Source organism: Tetrao urogallus (assembly GCF_951394365.1).
Source record: "Tetrao urogallus genome assembly, chromosome: 1".
NCBI classification, from domain to species: domain Eukaryota; kingdom Metazoa; phylum Chordata; class Aves; order Galliformes; family Phasianidae; genus Tetrao; species Tetrao urogallus.
In genome coordinates this window covers 58,154,753-58,160,752 of record NC_136813.1, presented here as the reverse complement: position 1 = coordinate 58,160,752, position 6,000 = coordinate 58,154,753, and positions in this window count along the sequence as shown.

Genomic DNA, 6,000 nt, shown 5'->3' with positions numbered 1-6,000 from the left:
AGCGGGGCAGGAGGCGCGAAGCGGTGGCAGAAGGGCAGCAAGGAGCGGGGGGCGGTGGCGCAGCACCGCGCTAGGGAGGCAGGCGACAGCCCCGGCCGGTCATATGGCCTCTGACGTCACTCGCCCCGCCCGCGCGTCCTCACGTGATGTGTGAGACACTGAAAGGGAGGGGGAGGTGTCGCGAGAGTGGGGGGGGTTGTTTTGGTTGCGGGATTTAGGTGTGCTTGGTTCTGCGGGTGCGCTGGTACGGGTGGGAGCGGGGTGAGAGCGGGGTGAGAGCACGATGAGAGCATGAGGGGTGGTCGTTCTGCTGGCAGAACAGCTGGGGCCGCCCAGCTGGAAGGCTGCTCTGCAGGAGAGGAGCTGGAGAGATGAAGCTGAACATGAGTCAGCAATGTGGGTTTCCCACCATGAACACCAACAGCGTTCTTGGCTCTGCTAAGCAAAGTGGCCCCAGCATGTTATAGAATCATAGAATCACAAGGTTGGAAACGACCTGCAAGATCATCTAGTCCAACTGTCCTCCCATTACCACTGCTACCACAAGCACTAAATCAAGCTCCTCATTCAGACACCTCTTGAACACTGTCAGGGACGGCGACTCCACCACCTCCCTGGGCAGCCATTCCAGTGCCTGGCCACGCTCTGAGAGAAAAAGTTCTTCCCTATGTCTAACCTAAACCTCCTCTGGTACAACTTGTGTCTGTTTCCTCAGGTCCTATTTGTTGCCTGGGAGAAGAGGCCAAACCCCTCCTCACCACAACCTCCCTGCAGGAAGTTGTAGAGTGCAATGCGGTCTCCCCTGAGCCTCCTCTTCTCCAGACTGAACAACCCCAGCTCCCTCAGCTGCTCCTCATCAGACTTGTGCTCCAGACCCCTCACCAGTTTCGTTGCCCTTCTCTGGACATGCTCCAGGGCCTTGATGTCTTTCTTGTGAGAGGCCCAAAACTGAACACAGCACTCCAAGTGCGGCCTCACCAGTGCTGAGTAGAGGGGGATGATTAACTCTGCTCCTGCTGGCCACACTATTTCTAACGCAGGCCAGGATGCCAGGAGAGTTGTCTTTTCCCTGCACTTGACACTGGTCAGACCTCACCTGGAGTGCTGAGTCCTATATAGAGGTTCCTCAGTACGAGCAGGGCATGGATATATTGAAGAGAGTCCATCATAGGGCCATTGAAATGGTCTGGAGCACCTCTGCTGTGAGGAGGGGCTGGAAGAACTGGAGCTGCTGGGCATGGGGAAGGCTCCGGGCGGGTCTCAGCAATGTCCATAAATACCTGAGGAAAGAGTGCACAGAAGACACAGCTCCTCCTCCTGTCAGAGGAGCCCAGTGCCAGGATAAGCAGCTATGGGCACAAACTGGCATATTGGGAAGGTGGTAGAGATAAGTGAAAGCAGTTAGACCCACCTAAGCTCTGTGTTGCCTTCAAAATGTGTTTAAAGGCAATCTGATGTGGGTAGAATGCATCTAGGCCCAGCTGTGTACAATCACTGAAACTTAATGGTCTGTTCTCTCTTTAAGTGATGTATCTGTGTGTATATGTATCTCATCCAATCCTAAACAGTGACCACTGATTTGTCATCTTTCAGGTAAAATTGACTGCACTGTCACATAGCTTCTGATGTTGCCTGGTATTTTTATAGACAACATTTTTAAGAAATTCCTTCCCCTTATTTTTCGTGAAGAAAAAAAAAAAAGGTGTAGTCATTAGATGTTGGTGTAGTAATGGAGATACAGAGCCCAGACATACGATCACTTTGTAATTCAATGTAATTCAATGCTTTTTCTTATCTGAGTTGTTGAGGATATAGTTTCCTCTTACAAGGACTTATTTTACTATTTCGGGCATTAGAAAGTGTGCCAACAGCAGCGTGCTTGTTTTCTCAAAATGACTGCCATGTCATCCTTCTCATTACAGTGTACTCTAGATTCATCAGAATCCTTTCTGCTCCCAAGCTGCCTTTGCACATTTTCACTTAGTACTACTTGGAAATGCAGTTTAGCTACCAATAGCTGCTGAATCAAGGCCAGTTCTTCTAGACTGCCGGTCATCTCAGTTCACTTACACTTCCTATTTTCATGAACATGCCTAAAGATTAAGTGTAGCCTGGGGGTCTGCCTTTCTATTTTGATGATATTGCTATAAACAAGCCTTCTGTTATACTGAATATAACATATATATATAACAAATATGTATTTTTATCTATCCTTTCTAGAGACAGAAGTATTTTGATTTTATTTTTATTTTTTTTCCTCCAGCACTTGTAGCAGTCTTTATTCTCACCATCTAATACCAAAAGCAGAAGTTAGTTAGTCAGCTTTAAAAAGGACATAAGTAGCATGAATGGTCAAGTGTTCAAATGAGTCATCTGCAGAGGAGTGGACGTTAATGGAAGTGGGACTTTGGTTGTTCCCATTTCTTTTAATCACTCCTTTGAAACCTGCCCTGGGAGTGAAGTAAGGTCTGTCAGAATACAATATGAAGAGAGAGGCCCCATGGCATGTTTAAGTTTTCTACTTGATAATCTTCCTTTCTACTGAAAAAAAAAAGTAGGCATTTATAAACTGAAAAATGATAGATTGTTGGATTACCACCAATTATTATCAATATATATGTTGCATCAAGCAATAACATTATGGCAAGAAGTTGGTAATTAAACAACATAAGACTCCAGCAGTAAATGATGTTGATCTTATATGCTATGGATCATTAGCTTTTATAGCAGTGTAGAGACTGCACTGTATCCAAGTTCCACTTTATTGCCAACAGTTCTGACTTGGTGTTTGTTAGTCTATTTTCCTAATGAAACATGTCTTATGCAAACATATTGCCCATCAGCCTCACTGCTTTAATATTTGTTGGGTAACACCAAGCAAACTTGATAGCAGTGTAAGATATAAACAAATGTAAAATGCTGCTTCTGTGAAGGCTGGTGTGCACATGCAGCCCAGAGTCCCAAGTGAGTGCTGTCACCAAGGGAATAACAGTCCTTACCCAGCCCTCATGCATTTTATTTGAGATGCTGAGCAGTGTGTGCAGTTCCAGATACACCATGGTATGTCTCTGGCACTAGATGTGGATGCAGAATGGCTCTTTAAGGGGGAGAACAGAGGAAATGCCCACACTGAGACACGGTACAAACTGGTGTGCAAAGCTCAGGCAGAATGCTAGTATGGAAGACAGAATACAGATTGAGAATCTTTTTCTTGGAAAGAACTTCCGTGAAACATGACTCCATTTTTTTGCTGTAGCCTTTTGCTGAACATTATCTCACTTCACAGGGTTATTTTCTTTTCAAAGAGATTTGTCCAGAAATAGATAATTGAATCTATAGTACAGAGTCTGCTCTCCATAGTACACCTGTCAAGGACCATATACCTCCAAGTAGGTCTCTTTGCGTAACAAATTGACACACTAAACTTCACCAAAGGTTGTGTAATATTTTTTTCAGAGAGACACAGCACTAAGATTGGCAGAAAGAAGGAAGCTGAAGCAGACCAAAGGAGTTAGATTATAAACATGGGTTTAGACACAGGTAATACAAGGTGAGATAAGAGACAGAATGAGGGCCACGTGGCACAAGGAGTGGGCAGGAAGAAGGCTGTTAGTGGCTGATAGCAAAACTTTAATTGCCAGACTCAGGAAGAACCTAGAACCATCAGCCATCAACTTGTGTTCACACACCTGCTTTCCTTCAGAAAACACAGAGATGAAAAACTGGCTTTTTAAAAACATGTAATATATGCCTGGTTGAACTAAAATGGAGGTTTAAGATAAACTGAATTAAACTGGAAGATTTTGGCAAGATTCATGGATTCCTCCTTGTATCCCGGACTCCTGCTGCTATTTTTATTATTCCATAGAAGAGGATTGCTACATAATTTGCTCCAAGGATGTTGAACTGCCCTGATTCAGGCTTTCAAGACATTTTTTACTGAATGTAGATGTACTGCAGATTAAATCTGTTACTTTGCTGCAGCCTGATGTCTTCATCACTAAGCAATCTTCCAGGAAGAAATTTTTAGCAATGTCATCCATGCGGTCACAGATACACCCATGGGGCATAGTGAACCAAACAGCCACTATCAACCCACAACTGGTTGAGACAGGCTGCTCAGCCCAATTCTATCAGCAGCCTACAAAAAAACAAAACAAAACAAAACAAAAAATCAACAACAACCCAGTGCAGATATGTTGGTGTGAAATAGTGATTACCATGCTGACTGATAAGCTAACCAATTTCCTATTTGCTCAGCAAATACAGAATTCCAGGAGAAGTTTAAGGAAGCCAAATTGAAAATGAAAGCCACAGAAAAAGAGCTGTGACCACAGCTGTCAATCTCCCAAAGCTTCTAAACCTCTGAATCCACTTCCAGAGCACTTTGGAAGACTTAAAATCTTAAGACTGAGTTATATCTTTGCAGGTTGTGCTGGGTAAGGAGAGTAGAACCAACTCTGTTGGTTTTAATTTCTATAAGGAGAAATGCACAACTATGCAGAATGACTCCACAGCGCTGCTTCTTGAGATTATTTATGGGGAAGGTGGGGGAGAATACAGTTAGGGACAAAGGGCATACATCACAGAATGATAGGCTTCAATATTGCCACTGCTCATGGAACAACTCCTTTTTAATTGCTACAGCGAAGTAATTAGGCCAAGGAGTCCTAGGCTATGGCAATTAAGAAAAATTGCACATCTCAGCACTTTTTATCAGTCAATTAACATCTCTTCGTACGGCAGAATTGTGTTAATTTTCAGGATAGCACCACTGCTCTTAATATATGGTTTAAACCTATTGAACCAGGAAGATGGCTTCAGAAAGGGAAGACAATGCATGTTCACTGCTGCGTATCAGTTACTGTCTGAAACTGCCAACTTTTTATGTGGTTAAAGCCTCTGCCCATTACATCTCCGAGGCGCACATTCCTGCTTGTTTTAGAAGTCTAGAAAGATGGAGCTGACTGGTTTTTGCAAGTGTGGAAATAAACTCAAGTGCCACATTCTAACAAAGGCTAAGAAATCTAATACGCATCAAAGATTTTATTTGAATTAACTGGGTTCAAATATTAAAATAAGTCTACATTAAATTACAATATTAAATATTTTTTAAATACAAGAAACTGAATGTTTTTAGTTCCTAAACACAAAAGGGAACGAAAACAATTCAGAAGAATGGGATACAATTAATGACACCAGATGACAGAATGAGGACTCCACTATGTAAATCTGTGAGATGTCAAATCTCAGCAATGTTTAATTTGAGATGGTGGCCTTCCAACTGATACACAAAATCCACGTGGCATAAGCTTAGTAAAGTATCTCTCAGAAAATATTGCTGTTATAATTCTCATTTATGCCATGATCAAAACTCCTTTGGTAGTTCTTTTTCAGAATGAAACACACCGGTATGCAAATCTGGGAAATAAACAGTATCTTGTAAGCAGTACCACAAAAGGTATCATCTTTATAGTTGCAGTTATCTAACAGATCTACAATGTCTTTCATTCTTTAATTCAAATCCACTTACATATATACAATACGTAACAAAATACTCACAAAATCCTCGGTCTTTCAAGACAAAAAACTATGCTTTCACAACATCAAGACCATAAAAGTCTTTTTTTTTAAAAAAGGTTTGTTTCTTAAAGTGGATCACACTGTACAGTAGTTTCCCTGTATGTGATTTTAAAGGCAAAACTAAATGTTGTGGCAAGTACATAAATAGTGATAAAAACAAGCTGCCCTAAAATGAGGTAGGGCATCTGACTCAATCTAATCCTTGCCACTCAACCCAGCAGAAATAGTAATAAAATAATAATTATATCTTATCTAAATAATCCAACAACTCACTACACACACACTTGTCCTCTTGGCACATAAAGGATCTCACTTCAAAACCTGATTTATCAAACCAGACTGAAGTTCATAATCATTTGAAAGAAAATTAAACGAACACAAGATTGAGAGTTTTCATGATGCATAATTTCAAAAACT